This window comes from Natator depressus, chromosome 2 (assembly GCF_965152275.1).
Source record: "Natator depressus isolate rNatDep1 chromosome 2, rNatDep2.hap1, whole genome shotgun sequence".
Taxonomy (NCBI): domain Eukaryota; kingdom Metazoa; phylum Chordata; order Testudines; family Cheloniidae; genus Natator; species Natator depressus.
Genome location: NC_134235.1, coordinates 53,570,820 through 53,589,314, shown reverse-complemented (window position 1 = coordinate 53,589,314; position 18,495 = coordinate 53,570,820). Strand labels below are relative to the sequence as shown.

Below are 18,495 nucleotides of genomic sequence, written 5' to 3'. Positions count from 1 at the left end.
CTATATGTATCGGACTGGTCCTTCTTTTTTAACTTAGTAGGCTATGTTACCTAATGCTAAGATATCCAAATATTTGTGGGGGGAAATAGAGAAACACAAGTGCATGTATGTATTCTTTACTGTGATAGTTAAGCAATGTGATAACTCTTCAACAGTACAATTTCCATTAAAAGAACTCCAGCTTGTGCTGTTCATACTATAATTTACATGTACATCTACAGGCATCACAAAAATGATGCTATGATCTTAGTTTTGAAGTATAAACCTTTATTTTGACCCTATTTAGCAAGAAAAAAGAAAAAATATATAGATTACACCTTTCAGTGATATGTAACATTTTAGAGAAGAAAAATTAATGTAGATCGCATATCAAAAATCATAAGTAAGATATTTTCAAGAGGGGAAGAAAGAAGTTTGGGAGTATGAAGAACAAAAAGTAAACTCTGAGCAGAATATCGATAGGTCATAAAATATAAAAGTAAAAAAAATGCAGAATGCTTTTTAGATCTGAATAAACCATCATCTGGATTTAATGATACACTTCTTTTGGATATTCGTATAGGTAGAATGATTTAAATTATGTAACTAGCTAACCTCTGGGAAAATAATCAATTCTTGACAAAAGGCTTTACTCCAGATTTTGAGTATTTGAATATAGAAGGCGCATTTTGCATGACCTTTGCTTCTTGCTCTTTTTACTTTAAAGATCACTGAGTGAAAACTAAGGTTCTGAACCCCAGGTAGAAGAGACATGCTGAAAGATGACCAGTCTAGCCTTCCCCATACATCTTCACACACACACACATTTATCGTAATAGGATGCTCACAGAGGAGCCTTTTTCCCCCACTAACATTCTACAGAGAACAATTTAGATACCAAAGGAAAAATATATGCAGTGAGGACAGAAATAACTGCATATTCAGGCAACAAAAAGGCAGGTGTGGTATGGGAATTCCTAGTGTTTGTGTCTGCTGCTGTGTGTTTGTTGTTAAAGGGATTGAGGGCTATTTTCCATGGGTCTAAATATGTTTAGTACAAATGCAAGTGGAAACAGAAATCTATCAAATACTGTTTCGTATATATAAAAAGTATGATGTCCTTCAGCTACTGTCTATGTGTATGTATCTATGCTAAGTATTACTCTGTTCAAATTAATTAGTAATACCTAACAAAGCTGTAAATTCTCTCACTTGCTTTATTAGTGAATGTGTTTTACATCTTAGAAGAAAATGTTTGTGCCTTCAGTTCTTAATTGTACAATAATATTTCTACTGTAACTTTTCCTGTGATAAGATAATAGGAACTGGGAAAGATACCCCAGTAGTTAACTCAGTCATATCTTACAAAGATAGCTGGATAGAACTGTACTTGGAAATACATGTAATGTGAAGTCTGATTTTTGAAAACCCTAAACTTTTAAAATTAACTCTGAAAATTATGTTTGTTTCAATAATACAGTAAATGAGCAGATGATGAGGCACAAAGTATCTTTTAAGAAGGTATATTGCATTTATTAGGACATTGTATGCAACCTAAACATTTATAAAATGAGATTAGTGTAGCTGTTTCTGTAATAATTAAAAATAAATTTTCCCAATATTACCTGCGTCTGTTTTCATTATGACAGAAAAAACAAAAACAAAAATTGTGCATTGTTGCTTATGCTGTCTGTGGTCATCATTAAACATGACATTACTTATGATGTGTTGTAGTTAGTCTGTACTGATCTCCTTTTTTGGTTCTGTTTAAAAATATATAATAGTAATGGGGCTTGGAAATCCCCCAAGAGGTAGACTGGTAATATTTAAGGAGAAAGAAACTCTTTGAAGCTTCTTTTAGCCCAAACAAATGCAGTTTTGTTTTGTTTCTTTAATACATATATTACTAAACTCAGACGTAGTGTTTCTTTAACCAAAGGAACTTTTTGTTACATGCAAGGGTGCATGTGAATAATTTTATAATCAAGTTTTAATTTATTGTTTTTTTATTGATAATCTAATATTATACACTTTTAATAGCAAAAATAAGTGATTAAATGATGAGGCTTTTCCCCAAGCCCTTACATTAAGATGCCATTATTTATGTTATTTATCAGTAGAACATTGTTAGCATCTCTACTTGATTAATTTTTGATTAATGCTTTATAAATTTGATCTCGGGCATATATATCCTCTATGATTTTTAGACAGATGTCAGTCAGTGTTACCATATCATTTTTTATCAGAAAATAGAAAAGCATGTTAAAAATTCTCCAGCTAATATGGAAAATCTCCACAAGGCTATATTATTAAATGCTAATTATTTCCTTAAGATAAGTATTAACTGAGGAAAAAAACACTGTTTATAAAGCATCGTAATCCAAATTAGGTATAAAACTACCTAAATGGTTGCCTGCTTTCCTTATGTGGTCTCCATAGATGTTCATATAGTGCATTAAGTAAGGTAAAACTGGTAAATATATTGTAATTATTCTCTTGATATAATAAATCCAGTATGAATATGTCAACATAATTATCAAGAAAACACTATTTTTGTACCAATTCAAGTTAATCAGTTTAAAAAATACATATGTACTATGTTTGTGTGTATAAACTATTTGTGAAAGAGGGAGAATAAGTTGTTCTAAGTGAAAATGAGCAGCGTTGCTCTGTCATATGAGAGAAACACAACATGACAACTGTCCTGCCACTGACCTAGAGGAATTGTGCAGTGCAGGTGGTTCTACTTAAAGGGCCCAATCCTCTTGTCACTAACGTAATTTGTAGTTAGTAAGTGTGTTTTAAAGGAAAGTTTTACATACAACAATGCTGATTAAAATCTTATGGACCATATTAGTGGACTCATGGTCTCACAAATATGGACTTAGTAGTAAGACTGCCTTTTTGGGAGTTAGTGGTAAGGAACTAACCAGAAGCATCAATTACATGGAATTCTGAAAAGATACTAAAATGATACTCATGTTGTTTAATATACTACTTTGTGTTCATGGTTGAAAATGAATTAAACCTTTTAGAAGGAAAAAAGCTATAAATAATAGAGACAGATATTCAGGACTCTAGATGAAGGCCTATTTACCTTCCCACCTAATTTAAAGAATTTTCTTGGATATCTCCTCATTCATACTTCAGTGTGCTTGAATCAGAATTCCAAATCTGACTTTTATATTTTATACAGATTTTAAGCATTGTGGAGGAGAAGAAAGAGGTTTTGTTTATATTCAGGAAACAGTCCTCACACAAGAAAAACACCAATTTGATTCAGTAATAATGTACATAATCCAACTTAGTATGTACAAAGCTTAAAACACTTTGAGCCATTGTGTAGACAGCTAAAACGCAACAGTTCAGTGCTTCGACCAAAAACTTCCATAATCTAATATTATTTGAATACTGATGCTAGTGCTAGATCTTCCTGTACACTTTTTAAAAATAGTAGACTGGGCATAGGTTGCATTGCTAGTTATGGCCTCTTTTCCATTAGGGGAAAATAACTAATTTCTAGATCACTTTTATTTAAACTTTGTTGCAAACTTTGTTTGCAAATGGTCTTAGGAGATGAAGTGTTCTTTAGTTCATTTGAACAGTAGATAACTTTATTGAAACAAATCAATTTAACAAGTTAATTAGCTTTCATAAAATTTTTCAAAAAACTAGAACTCCAAACAGCTCATCATCGTAGTATACAAAGAATGGAATATATTTTAAGGTCTTGCTTTACAGTTCCATCAACATACTGAATATATACATCATTAGAATAGGTGTCTATTTTAAAATGTAGCCAGGTCCACTCAATTGTGATGTGATTCCCTAAAAGTGATTAGTCCAGTGCAAGAATGAAAATATCTTCAATAATATCCCTCTATAAAAATATGGGCTACTGTTGGTAATGAAAAGATGGAGCTGGAGCCAAGAAAATCCTTTTTCTTGTCTCTACAAAAGGCTTTGGGCCTAATTATTTTTAAGTATAATCCAGCCAACATCTTCTCATGCTTAGCTGCACTGAGTGACACTATTTGTGATGCCCAGTCTGCTGAAACTGAGCAGGTTGCTGTCAGTTTAAAAATGACTATAATAAAAGTGACCATGAAGATGGATCTTGTGATTTTGCGTTTCTAATCAGTCATCTGTGAAGAACACTTTTGCTTTGATTCAGCAGACTGGTGACAGCCATGATTGATAGTGCATGAGGATGAAAAAAGGTTATTAACTGTCTTCCTATTAAACTCAATGTATTACCCCTCTAGGTGCATCTCATACTTTAAGTTAAAGTACTTACTCAGGTAAGGTCAAGAATGAACTCTATAAACACAGTATCCATCCTGTTGTAGATGAAAAAGGGACTCTAACGCCAAATTTTAAAAATTCAGCATTAAATCTCATTCGAATACAATAATCTTAATTATTTTCGCTAAAACAAAAATAATTATGCTTTTGTGCATACCTCTCTCTCTCTCTCTCTCTCTCTCTCTCTCTCTATTCACTATATGTGTGTGAGACAGAGGGAAAGAGATCCACGGTATATGTAGATGTACATATTGGTTACATCTGGCATAAAAGTGGAACTAATGCTAGATACTCAAAAGAAATGTGGAATTGGAATGTTAAATATTACAACTTGGCAATACAAGCATTGATGCAGGAATATAGCATTTTGCTCTGTCAGTGGCTAACTCTGCAAAGAATACAGGGGTTGTTTTTAATACTTTCTAAACAGACCCTGTTATTTACAAAAGAACCACCCTCAAATGTTTTACTAGTTAATTTTGTTTGCCCAAAATATATATTTTAGCATTTATTTTTAATTTCATTTCCTCTTTGCACTGATGAATTTCATCAGTTCACAGATATTTATTCTAACTTAGAGGGAAAGTGTAACTAATTATATATGTTCTAAAATTACTGCTCAACAGTTATATTGGTAGCTAAAGTATTTAAATATATTTAGTTTTCGACAGGTAATCACTGTGAAGTCACGGTTTTAGAGATGTAGTATAAAACAGTGAAATGAATGTTTCCTGTGTTCATTATTACCACTGACACTGAAAATCCACTGAAAGGAAGATCTGATCCACACTCTGTGTTCATATTATAAACATTTTAGATTTATGAGTTTGTTCTAGGAGGAAATATTAATAACATACCATATATGTACATTTTAAATTAAAGTTCTTATAAATAGAGCACTTTTATAAACAATGGTCTATTTTAGATTTTTTTAAACTTATTTTATGCATTTGAACATATTTCAGATACACTTTGAATTCATTTGTGCACATTTTAAAATGACAATCCCCTACGATAAGGTTCTCTCTGAGAAGACCAAAATATAAAGAAACCGATGACTAACTGTAATGTGCACACTCTTATCTAAAGGAATGTAAATACTTATTAAAAATAAACTATTACCACTACACTGTATCTAGAGTACCTGCAGTGTATATAGAATCCCCAAAAGACACAGTACTATTCAATACTTACATTCTGGCAGAAATTTAAAATTCAGTTTTATAATATTCCATTATTTCCTCTTTGAATTATGTTGATTATACTGCTAAAACTCATTAAAATTAGGATACATATTTATAGAGACATAAGGGAGTGTTGCTCCAAAACAAGAATCATTTTTCTGAAAAAAAAATCCTTCATATATTTATACTTCTACAGTGATTGTGCTTTAATGCATCTTCAGATATTAACGTTTGCTAAAAAAAAGTGTTTAATTTTTTTTCCATGATGTTGGTGCATTTCAACAGCTTTCCTTTTTTAAACTGCATACAACAAGACTTTCGTAGTGGGTTAAAATGAATACCGGGGATAAATGTAATCTACCTATCTGGTGGCGTTTTCTCACAGGAAATGTTAAAATAATCCTCTATATGGTCTTTATTTCAGTAAATTGAGTTCCCCTCAGGTGTGGACCTGGGAATATACACCAATTTTTCACTTTTGTAACATTTCTGCTTTGTTATAAATTGCAATCTTGTTTTAGCCCCGTGTGGATTTACAACAGCTTCTTTCTCTCTGACAATTTGGGGTCACTGTGGCTGTAGGTGAGCAATAATTTCAGGGGTGATGGGGATATTGACAGCATTTAGTAATCTAAGTTCCTGGGCAAATATCTGTAAAACACACACTTCCAGGTTGGGCTTGTACTTAATGAGGTTTCTGGATGGTACTGTTTGCCTCATTTCCAGAGTGTATTTTGTTTTAAACTGTCTTAAATATTAATTTCCATTTGTTTTTGCATGTATATTGAGAAATGTTTAAAGAAAAAACTTTCATGCCTCCCCAAGAAATTTTTAGGAATCTAGTCCTTTTAAGCAAAGCAGCAAATTATGGATTACAGGCTCAATTCAAAAATATATATATAATATGGAGTCATAGAGTTTAAGGCCAGAAGAAACCACTAGATCATCTATTCTGATCTCTTGTACATCACAGGCCACTAACACCACCCAGCACCCATACACTAAATCCAACAAGCAAAATTAGATCAAAGTATTATAGCCCACAGGAGGCTAGACTATTACGTGCCACAGAGAGAGAATAAGAAGGACCGAAGCACACCAGTGCCCATAGCCCCCCACAATGTCAAGGAAATGACTAAATGAGATATACCCAGCTAATCTGGGCAAGTGACCCATACCCACATGCTGCAAAGGAAAGTGTAAAAACGCCAAAGTCACTGCCAATCTGATAGGGGGGAAATTCCTTCGTCACCCCACGTATCGCAATCAGTTAGACTCTGAGCATCCACTTTTAACAAATCCAAATGGTGTCAGACTGTGAGAAGATTTGAGAGCATCTTTTGTTTTGAGTACCCTCATATATGCCTGGAGCGGGTGAAGCCAGTTTACAGGAGTTTGTATCATAAGCAGTGCCTGCAAGTAGTCCATGGACTCGATCTAAAACTCACATTGAAATCAATAGCTCCCATTAATTTCAGCAGGAACTGTATCTAGTCCAATGTGACTACTCACCTAAGTGATAATTTGTAGGATTGGGCCCGTAGTATTTGCTTCATAAATGACATGGAGTCTGGAGGGGGGGGGCAAACAAAACATAGCTCCAGCCATTCACAGAACAGCTAAAGTGCTTCTGTGAAATTTGGGTGCAGTTCATCAATTTTATTTCTTCCTCAGATATCTTAAAAGGCTATGTATGCACTGTCAGAAAAACCTAGGCCTATTCAACCTGGACTATGGAGTATCTGAAAACTAGAATAGGCCCCAAATCTGAAGGATACTGGCACAGTTTGAAAGGTCTTGTATTCAAGTACCGCTCCCTTCTGGAAGATACTGTACTTACAGAAAGCAAATCCTGTGGCATGTTGCAGACAAGGTACATGGTACCCATTCAGGACTGAGCAAAGGGCACACACACAGGCATGTGCCATAGCGACTAGCACTTGAGTAGCTCTGTACCAGCACCTTAGTATCCAGGCTCCCCGGCCCAGAACCAGGCTGCTGTTGGGGGCAAAAAAAACCCCCAAGGGCTGCCTTCTCTGTCCCTTTCGGTGGTGGAGGGAGCACTGCTGCTCCGATGGAGGGAAAGCTGCACAGAATTAACCACAGTGGTCATAAACCTTGGATCTGGGTCTGGAGTTTGTTTCTGTTGTTGGTGTTGAGGCCTCGCACCTGATTGTGCCTGGATGGGGAATATTATAGCGCCAGACACTTTACACCGACTTCTCTGCCTACCTTGGGCTTCAAAGCCCCCCCGCCAAACTTGAACTATTCCTCCCTGCCCCCTAGAGGGAACAGGGGCTAATGGGGGAGTCCAAGAGTGTGGTGGAGAAGGGGAAAGGAGCAGGCGGGGCCCCTGCCAGCTGCATTTGCCTCCTCCAGTACCTGTGCGCAGGGCCGCCACAGCTGCCGCCTCCGCCCATCCCCGCCCCCCCCTCCCCCGGCGGTGAGTGTGCGGCGGCTGCTGACAGGCTCGCCAGTGATTTGCTAGGCTTGCCGAGGTTGCCATAGCGTTGACTCCTTGGTCCCTGCGAAACTGCCCAATGGCTGTAGGGTTGCGATTAAAGCGGGAAGAGGCAGCCGCCGCCTCATCTTCAGCAGCTGGAGCTAGCAGCAGCTGGAGCAGGAGGCTCATCGGGAGAGCAGGCAAGGCATGCAGAGCCAGCGGCCTGGGCAGGATGGGAGAGTATCCGCAGATAATGTACAGTAGTAGGAAGAGTGGGGGGAGTAATGAATTCCATCAGAGGGCTGGAAAGGAAGCATTTCTCAGAGATCTGCCACATTTAACATTGCCCACACGAAAGACGTTATTAACAAGGAGGGGAAAGGCAACGGGGACGTGATAAGGGAAAATAGATAATGACACGTAATCCAAACCATACGCTGGAAACCAAGTTACTTCGCAGAACAAGAGTTACACGCTCAACTTTTTTTTTTTTTAAATAGGCTGGGATTGAAAGCCAGGGAGAGCAACTTGTTAAGGAGGGAAATACTTCTCTAGGAACTGAGTAAATAAAATAGCTAAGGAGGAACAGTGATGGGAGGGGCAGACAAGGGCGCATATTCTTATATACAAACCCTAAAGGAAATTGTAAACTAGGAAGGGAAGCGGGAGGGCTACTTCTGTTGTAAATTAGAAGGTAAATGGAGGCTAGCGGGGAGAAAGGGGAAAGTAAAACTATTCAAAGTCTAGAACAGAAGCACCAGTGAAATTTACCCAGGGTTTAAAAGCCCCAAAGGGAGGAGAGCGTATTGTCATTTGGTGGCACTCATCTCCTCTGGTGTGTAGGTAGGAGAGGGGGAATGGGTGCGGATAAATGTGAATACAACACAAGTCTGTAGGAGACCCAGTCCAAAATCAGATGAAGATTTAGCAGATAAAGATAGGTATGAAAAAGAGACTGGAAGAAAATATGAGGGCAGAACATAGGCGAGAAGAAACTTGATAGAAAATCAAGAGAATTGGAGGAGGAGGCAGGATCTAAGTGGGGAGGAAAAATAAGAGAACTTATTGGATCGAAGGAAGGAAACAACCACAGCAGAGAGGGGAAGAGAGTGTGGCAGAAGAAAGGGAGAAATTGAGGAAAGTAAGGACTGGAGGAGGAGAGCTAATGGTGGGAGAGAGGGAGAAAAAGAATGAAGGAAATAGCGAAAAACTGGAAGGGGAGAGTGAAGGAGGGACGGAGGTGGGGAGAGAAGGGAGGAGATAATGCGAAGTCCCCAAGACTAGAGAAGGTGAATCAATGAGTGAGAGAGAGCTCAGTCTGAGGGTTAGGTTAGATTTCCAGAGCTCATCGACCAGCCCGCCGGAGTCACTATTCAGCCCGAGTCCCAAACACACGCCTCACTAACTACTTTACAGCCACTTTCATTGATTTTCTTTATCAAATAAACATAATACCCGTTACAGCAACACTTCCTCTTCACGCAGTCAGAATGCCACCAGCTCTGATTGCTGCGTTTCTTCGGATTGCTGTTTCCTCCTCTAGCTAAATCGTGTTCTTTCACATAAATGGTCAAGTATATTATTGCTTTCAGAATTTTTCGCTAATCTGGAAAGTACACTATTGACTCGGTAAATCATTTAGATTGTAAAATACAGGTTCCCCCTCCCCCCTCTGCAAGTCTGGAGTGCAACCGCAAATTTGTTCTTTCAGTTTTAGTAGTGGCTAGTATATTTACATATTTATTTTTGCTAATAAGTGGTAACTTGATTGAAAGGCCAACGTTTGCAGTGAACGCTGTCTCTTGGATAATATAGAAAAATTAACGCAACTTTAGCAGTTGCATCTAAACTGTCAGTCCGTCTAAACGCTTCAGTTTTAAAACTCAATTTCATTTAAAAATGTATTTTCCCCTAAAAGTAGCTCCCTTCGATAGCTGTGTTTGAACTAGGTTCTTCCATATATGTCAAAGGGCTGTTGAATTATTCATTATTATAATTACTATCATCATTGTCATTATCCCTTTCCATGTGGAAATAATTTTATTATCGTAATTTGATACCTGAAGAATTTCCTGTTAGTCGTTTGATAATCATTTTTCTACTGAAAAGAAAAGTTTTGTTTATAAATGAGAGAGAAATATTTTAAATGCTTTTATGTTTGCTATAGATTTCCGTTTATCTAATCGATCGGAATGCCAATAAATCGATTCAAGGTTTAGTGTTTTACAAACAACCATTTTGTGCTTCTTGATTTTACATTCAGAAGGATTTTAATAAAGCTATTGCTTTCTCTGAACATTTGTTCACCCAAAACCTAATATTCCATCATTTTTTATTATTTACAATTACAATTTAAAGTGCCTCTAATGAGAAGAATAAACACAAATAAAAGAAGGAACAGTTCTGTTCAAATTACTTTGTGCCAGTGGTCAATAGATTTAGGGAAAGCCCTTAAAAATCATGGTGAATTATATGCGATCATACAGTGATTGCGGAATATTAAATTAAACTTAGATAAATCCGCATTGAAGGAGGCAGCACCCAATCCTGAATTTATTTCCCATTTTCTATAACAGCATCACGGCGCTCCTCTCTTTGCAATGACAATGTGCCAAATCTAGGCATTTTGAAAACATTTTCCATATGCTTTAACTGGAGACTGATAGACAAAGAAGAAAAGAAGATGGTCTTTTTTCTCTTGAGGTATATTTCCTTTAACTCTTTCTCCAAGCTTTTCTGATCTTCATCATTTTAAAACAAAAGTTTGAGAATCAGTAGACATTTTTTTTCTTTTACATTTCCCCCCTTAACGCGTAATCAATTCCTGAACTCTGGAGTTTCAGTTACGCTTTAATGCAGGACTATAGAACTATCCTTTCTGTACCTTGACGGACAACATTTTTGGGAGAAAGCATTGATTCATTTAGCTTTCGCTTGCTGGTTTTTGTAATTAAAGATGGTTTTAATTATACTTTTTTGTAAGTCAGATCAGATGTGCTGCTTGCTTGCTGGGAGGATTTTTTCTTTTAACTGTGCTTTTAATTTATGTGTAGTTTTTTTGCGGACAGCACAGAGGTGGTGGCTTTTATTTAGCTGTAAAATCCACACGTTTGCTTTGAAAACTTGGCTCCTTGGGCGAAAATAACTTTTCCTGGTTGCTTTATAATCACTGTTGGTCGCAGAGGTAGTTTAGCATATTGTCTACACAACAAAGATTCCAGTTTTATTGGCAGTGAGGATTGTTGGAATTAAGTTTAAATATTTCATAACTTTCTTGTCTGTACAATAAGATCGGTAGTTGTATTGGCTTTTTCTTTCTTTTTTTCTTTCTTTCTACCGGGATCGTTTTATTTTTGAAGTCCCTCTTTTTTCCCCTTTTCCAGAATAGAATACCCCCCCCCCCCGGATATATCACTGCTGGAAATAGGCTCTTGGGCTTTCCTGAGGGGTTTCGGGGGGGGGGGGCGAATAAGCGGTCGTTTTCTTCGATTTGCATAAGAGCTAGTGAGGTGTCTGTGAAGTTGGTGAACTGCTTTTGTTTGGGGGCTAGTCCTGACTGTTTTTGTTTATAAACACTGGGGTGGTTGCCAGGAGGGAGGGAGGTCAGCGGACTGTCAAAGCGCTGACCTCTGAAAGCCCAGAGGGCTCCTGGCTCCTTCACCCTCTCCTGTCTCTCTCCCTCTCTCTTTTCCTTTCCAATCCCATCCAAGGCCAGGAGCTCAGGTTCAGGGCATTTAATCCCCGCGATCTTTCCAAGAAAGGAGCTGGAAAAGGGCCGTTAAGGCTCCGGAGGAAACGCCGACAACTGCCTGAGATCTGGGTGGCTTTTATAGTAACGTCCCGGTGCGAGATTTTGTGCAGCTCCAGCCAAAATAACAACAACAACAAAAGGCCAATCAGGAACTGTACTATTTAGCATACAAAATCTTATCGAGATGCCTGTCCTGTTTGGATATGATTATTTTTGGGTTACTGCTTATAGACGCACTTTCAGTAGCAGAAGGTAGTTCTCCATTCTAGGATTTGGGAAGTGGGCGGTGGGGGGGAAGATAAAATTTTAAGGCATTATGTTCATGTTGTTCTATTTCTTTTTCGAACCGAACTGTAACTTTCTAGTAACTTTTTTTCCCCCTGTGTATTCTGGAATGTGTTTGGTTTGTGCTTTGTAAATTACCACTAGATTTGTGTACATAGTACCTGCAACGTGATGATAATTTATTAATAAGCCATGCGCTTTTGCTCCAGTGTCAACTTCATCTCCCCAAAATGGTCCGAGAGATTGCTATCAGGTTTAAGTGTGTTTTGAAAAGAAGTTGCTGAGTTATACAAAAAATGTTAGTTAACACACTGCCTTTGTCAAATAGCCCCCGGGAGGAGAAAAGACAACAGACAAGGAAAGGAGGTGGGGGCTGGGGATCTGAAAGTGTCTGTTGCTCAGATAAAGGGTCTCTAACACTGAAATCTTGTAATACCTCGTTTCAAACTGAGCTCATCTATAGACTTAGGGAATGCAGTCAAAAGACACGGATCCTCTTTCCCTTGGGCTGGGGGCCATTTATTAGGGAATTATGTCGGGTTGTTAAGAAGGGGAGCGGCTGTAATTATGTATAGCCTCATGCCCTTGTGTGTCCGCGGTACAGATTTGGTGAATGAAATGAGCCTGGCAAAGAGACTTGGTGTCAAAGTGTATCTGTTGGGTTTGCATTTCTTTGTGGAATAAAGCATGGTCAGTGCTCGTTCCTGGCCCCCTCCAGACCCTCCTCACCCGGTCCAATAAGTTTCTGTGGGGGCTCCGGATGGGGGGGAGCGACACTAAGAGGGCGACATATTTTTCCTCTTCGAAATGTAACGTCACTGTCAGAGCTTTGGTGGTTTCAACATGAGGCTTAAAAAACAAACAAAAAAAAAACCCCAAAAACCCCCCTACAACAACCCAAAATGTATAACGGTGCCTCAAGGAGCGGTTTGGGGGAGGGGGTCCGCAGAGACCAGAGAAGAGGAGCTGAGAGGTTAGGCAGGAGCCTTAGGGGGCGATCAGCTGAGTGAGTGGGAGAGAGAGGGAGGAGAGAGAGGGAGCCTTGCAGCCGGGGCCGAGCAGCTGGGGAGCCCGCTTGGAGCAGCAGCAGCAGCAGCCGGCCAGTCCCCGGGTCCTTCTAGCTGCTGCTCGCCTGCCTTCCTTCCTCCCCCTGACAACGCCGAGCTTCGCTCTTATCACATCCCACAAACCTGCTGCTGCTGCCTTTCGGAATTAACCTTCTTCGATTTTTCCTCGCTACGTGGCGATCCCCGGGTTTCTTCTAAACTGTTAACATCCCGTAGTGCCTCCCCCCCCTCCCCGTAAGCTACTATTTTTAGGAAAAGAGAGAGCGAGAGAGGAACTATCAAACGTTAGAAAGGACAGTAAACAGTGGCGGAAGAAAGCCTGAAAATGTGGACTCTCCTCTCACAGTTCCTGCCTGCATTCCCCCTCTTTGTTCCTTGAGCTGTGACTCAAGAACACTAGAAAGGGCTGTAGCCCCCTCCAAGAAGAGATAAAGGAAAGAAATCTGCAACAAAAAAGAATGACTTGATTGATCTGACGTTTGGTGTTTTGACATTAATGACATTAATGATATTGATGTTTCACCAGAAAAAAAAAGCACTAAGAATAAAGGGGGGGGGGCGAACTTCAAAACTAAATTATCTTCCTTTCCTTATTCTTCTATGACATTAAGTATACGTGTTTCTTCACTTGAATTTGAAAGAGATGTATTGTTCTCAGGTGTTTCTTCATCGTGCTGTATTTAATTGTCTCCAGTCTTAGGAAATGTTTTACCATCCTTCAGACATGCACTTGAATGGACAATGCATCGTTTTAACTCAGAGTCCCGTTTCGTCTATAATTTAAGCCTAAAAGTCCTCTTTCCATCATATCACGTCAATCTGTTCCTGTAAATGGGATTCAGAGATTTCATTTTCACCCTTTGTTTCCATCTCTGTTTTTTTCTCTGTAAACACCAATCGCTGTTTCTTTCACACACTCAGTCACAGGAAGCTTTGCTTTCCGAGATCTACATGCATATACATACGTTTGCATATATGTTTTCCTTTAATTGAAGAGCTGATGTAATCCTGAGGTAAGGTTTGCAAAGGAATAAAGTTCCTCTCGAGAACGCGAAAGTTCTTTTCTTTAAGTTCGAGTCTCGGAGGTTTTCCTGAAGTTTGAAGTAGGGTTTCTCTAGATTTAGGTAGTTTAGTTTCTGTCCCCGTTATAGTGGCAGTTCCCGATGTTTTGGATAACGGTATAAAGATAACTGTACTTCCATGCTGGTGACTTCCTCTCTCCCCGCCCCCCCAGACCAATTTCTCCCCCAATCTATCAGGACCTTCGCTATGACCTTAAACATCTGCTTTCAGCAACTTGCTTCCCTTACACTGGCCTGTGCCTGCTCTTTCAGGGCTGCCCTAATTCAGCATCAGGTGGGGATTTTCCTGTTAGTGTTAGTTCCAAGATGTGCAAAATGTTCCCCTAGAATGGAAAGGTTTCGGGCCCAGAAAGGTGCATATTTATATCTTCTGTTTTTGTGGGGATTGGGATAAACCTTTCTGTTGGTATTTGGCGCTTAAGGCCTAAGACAAGGTTTTGACATGTATCACCAACTTCAAAGGCATGTCAGCTCTAAGGTTATGGTTCACCTGCGCAAGGTCCCTGGTATTGTAAATATCCCATGTATTTAACTGTTACTTAGTGATTTTTTATGGTACACCCATTTCTGGAATAGCATTATTAAAAATCTGCACGTGTTCCTGCGGTGTATTCGGAGACTCTTTGAATAGTCATTTTTTTTATCTTCAGTGGGGGTTATTTTAAAGTATGTCTATTCCTAGTTTTTGTTAATTATCTTTTAATGAAAGTGTCACTCATATTCACATCTGTAGTACTGTATTAGGTTAGGATAATTAGGTTTTCAAATTAGAAACAATCTCCTTAAATCCCATACAAGACAATATCTGTAGTAGACTCCCACTTGTAATTATATTTGTACGTTTTCCTCTATTTTTCATCATGGTAGATTTTTTTTTTCAAGAAAGGAAGCTGCCTGATAAAATAACTTAGATGACAAAATATTAATAAAATATCAATAATTGTCGTAAAGGTGGTTCATGGTATGTACTATACTACATGTATAGTATACAAAGGTATTCTTTCCCTATACTAGTATTTACTTCGTTTTGTTAACGCTGTTTATTGTTGATATTTTATAGTTCATTTGCCATTGCTTTTTATCTTGCTGATTTCCTTAACCCGTTATATCGTAGGTATCAAATACAATGTGTGTGTGCGTGTATGTGTATGTAAAACTGAGTGTGTGTGTGTAAATAAATGCTTCTCCGTATCTATATAAGTAGATATTTCCCATCTTAGACACACTATCTTTCTTCTTACGGGGGCATTCCACATTCATTATCCCATTCCAGACATATTTCTTCCTAAATCCCCATTTAAGAAAACAAAAAACAAAACCAAAAACCCCTCACTGGTGGAATAATTAATTTGCACCCACTTCTTTTAAATTCCTGAGCAGTTAAAAGAGCAAGACTTCTCCCCCACCTTCTCTTTTTTTTAAATTTTCCCCTGCCATCTACTTTGTGTGTATGGGTGTATGTGTCTGTGTTACTAATGAAGTTTGCAGACTTGTGTTTGTGTCCATAAGCTCCTTTCCTGCTGCCCCTTCTTCTCTGGGCTGGTTGTGTGGTTCCTGCAGCCCCTACGAGCCCCCAGCAGCCGCGGCAGCTCCAGCTTCTCTAAGTCCGGGGCTGCGCGTCATTTGCAGTCTGGAGAATGTTGATCACCTCACTAATTACACCTCTCTCTCTCTCTCTCTCTCTCTCTCCTCTCCTCTCCCTCTCTCTCTCTCGCTCATTCCCAGAGTGCATATCGGGAATAGACACACAAAGACATGCGCACTCAACTTAATCAGCCATTTTTTTAAACAGGGCTAAAACGATAATAATTAGCAGAATAAAGACATATCGGATTTTCATTTCCTTTCCTCCTTTTCCCAACCCCTTCACAACCAAACAGCGAGACCGCGGTCGGCACATGCTTTAACAACTCCCGGACCCCAAAGGACTGCTCTATGCCCCCCACTTCTTGCTCAATCATTTTTATTTCCACCCAATAAAGTTGGAGGATTATTTTTTTTTTATTTTTTTTAAATGAACCTTCTCTCGTTTACTTGGATGTGATCAGCTGTTAAGTAAATAAAGCAAAACAAAAAAAGAGGCGAAGATCCAGTAGGAACTGCGAGGGGAAATGGAAAGTAAGTTTTTTCTTTAACTTTTATTGAGTAGTTTGTGTTAAATTTAGGTCGAGTATCGATTATCTTTCCAGGCTGATCTTGCACAATCTTTGATATTTCGCTCTCGCTCGCTCTCTCTCTCTCCCTCTCTGCCTCTTTCTCTCTCCCTCACATACACACACACTCACACTCACATCCCCAGATCCCATGTATCTCTCCCTCTCTCGCCCCCCTTTTTTCTGCCTCTTTCCCCATTTTTAGGTACAATATTTGCTCTCATTTGGGGGAGGAGGGGCTGCTTTCTCTTTCTCTCGCTCTCTTTTTATTTTTTATCCTGGGGGGTGACATTTTTCGGGCTCTAACTTTTGGATTAAGTGGAGGATTCTACACGTTTTTCCAGAAGAGGCTGTCTTTTTCTCCCCCCTTCCCCCCCCCATTTTGCATTTTTAGGGAGCTGGAAAAAACCTGTCAGATTAGGAAAAATGTTACGGCTGCCAGAAGTCATCGCCTGCCAGTACCCCCCAGCCCTTTACCCCTTCACCTTCTTTCACAGCTTGATCCCCCCAAAAGTTTGAGGTGCATTTTTTGGGGGGGGGCGCAGATTCCCCGTTTTTTCTCCCAACTTTCGCTTTTTAAGGGGCTAGATCCCAGCAGGACGGAGGGGATCCGGACTGTGTGTGTGCGTGCGGGTGCTGCTGGGGTGTGTGGGGTACTGTGTTCGCAGGTAGGTTTCGCAGCAGCAGAAGCTGTGAGCTCCTCTGTCGCTAGCAGCAGGAAGAAGCAGAGCCCGTTAGCAGCGTGCTTTGCCTGTGTGTCAGTTTCCACAGAGCTGCTGGGAGCCCGGCTGGCTAGAGGGATGTGCTGACGGACGCTGTCTGGAGCAGGCTGGCTGCCGGAGCAGCTCGCCAGCAGCTAGGGGCATCGCTGCTATTGGGCTCTGGGGCTGGCTTAAGCGGCCCCCCGCCAAGGCTTTACGGGGAAATCGGTATGTTTTGAACCCGAGGAAGATGCTGTAAGACACAAATCGTGATAACGCAGCACAGCCCCTGCTCTGGCTCCCTGTGCCGGGGATCCAGTGCATCCCTGCCGACCCAGCGGCTAATGGCAGCCGCGTCCCTGCTTCCCCCTTCCGCCTTAAATGAAATTCCCTGTAAAAATGGTAATAAACTTTCCCCCCAGCCGATGCCAACTTACGACCGCTCCCCTCCACTCCTCCCCTCTTTCATCCCCCCCAGCAGCAGCAGCGGCAAACGCACGGGTTGGTATTTCTTTTGTTACCTGCGAGGCGGGCGGCCGAGGGTCTCTCATCGGCTGCTTGGGGCACTGGGTCCAGCCGAGAGGGGAGGCACATCAGTCGGGTTCAGCCTGTTTCACCTCAGCTCCGTCCCGAGGAGGCTTTAGCTCCCATTCAGTAACACACCCTCCTCCTCCTCCTCTTCCTCCTTAGGTACCAAGGCTCAGATCGCAAGCAGAACACCCCCCCTTCCCCCCCTCCCCCCAAAAAAACAACCAAAAGACAACTTGCCAGGCTGAAGATGGTGGATTTACACTGAGTCAGACACAAGCAGGTTCACCCAGGAAGTCTGACCATCCCGTTTTCTGACAGTTGCATTTCCTCTGCTCCATTTCGCTCTCCTGGTTTTGTTTTTGTTTTTAAAACCCTGTTCCATTTTTAATCAAGGATCATGTAGTTGGCAAAAGGAGAGAGAGGGAGAGAAACAGGAAGAAAGAGAGAGGGCTGTTGTTGTTTTGTTTGTTTTTTTAATTGTGTTCCCCTGGATTTTCAGTGGCTTGATCCCTAGGAGCGGTGGTGGAGTGGTTAAGCATCATATGTAGTATTATATTTTTAGTTTGGTGGTGGATGGATGGAAGAGGTAGTGAGCAGCCTTTGCAGCCCTGCCTGTTGTTGGTTAGATTGAGGCAGAGACTTGGCTGCGATTGGGACACGACTGTGACATGGGCATCGATCGCTTCCATTGAGAGCAATGCAAAAACACAGCCTGGGTATGTAACACTCTCAGTGCCATCAACACTTGTTTTACTTTATATTTACTGGAAAAACTGACAGAATAAGCCGAGTGCTTTTCTTTTAAAGAAGGAATACGGACAATTGGATGGGAAGGTGCTCAAAGAAGATTGTTAAAATAAACTGCAGGGGGGAAAAGCCTTTATCATTATTACTCCACTTTCTGTTCAACTAACTGTATTTAAGGAGTTTCTTTTTCTTCTGGTCTGGGGGATCCTATTAAGCTGAATGAAATAATAAATAATGAAAAAAACACCCCCAAACAATCAGCCTTGA

At 40.1% G+C, this 18,495-nt stretch overlaps 2 protein-coding genes across 5 annotated transcripts in view; one reads left to right on the top strand and one right to left on the bottom strand.

Moving 5' to 3' along the window:
* Positions 1–17,633, bottom strand: part of LOC141982282 (uncharacterized) — a 117,426-nt gene extending 99,793 nt beyond the window's left edge. For both annotated transcript variants that reach the window (XR_012638008.1, XM_074944209.1), the window contains exon 1: positions 17,472–17,633. The gene's annotated coding sequence lies outside the window, so the exon portion shown is untranslated. The remainder of the gene's footprint in view (positions 1–17,471) is intronic.
* ZFHX4 (zinc finger homeobox 4) overlaps positions 15,554–18,495 on the top strand; it is a 174,413-nt gene continuing 171,471 nt past the window's right edge. Inside the window, exon 1 of one of the 3 annotated variants that reach the window (XM_074944208.1) lies at positions 15,554–16,214. The gene's annotated coding sequence lies outside the window, so the exon portion shown is untranslated. Of the gene's footprint in view, positions 16,215–17,781; positions 18,198–18,495 lie in introns of those variants that run through there. The other 2 variants (XM_074944204.1, XM_074944205.1) reach the window with 2 other exon arrangements.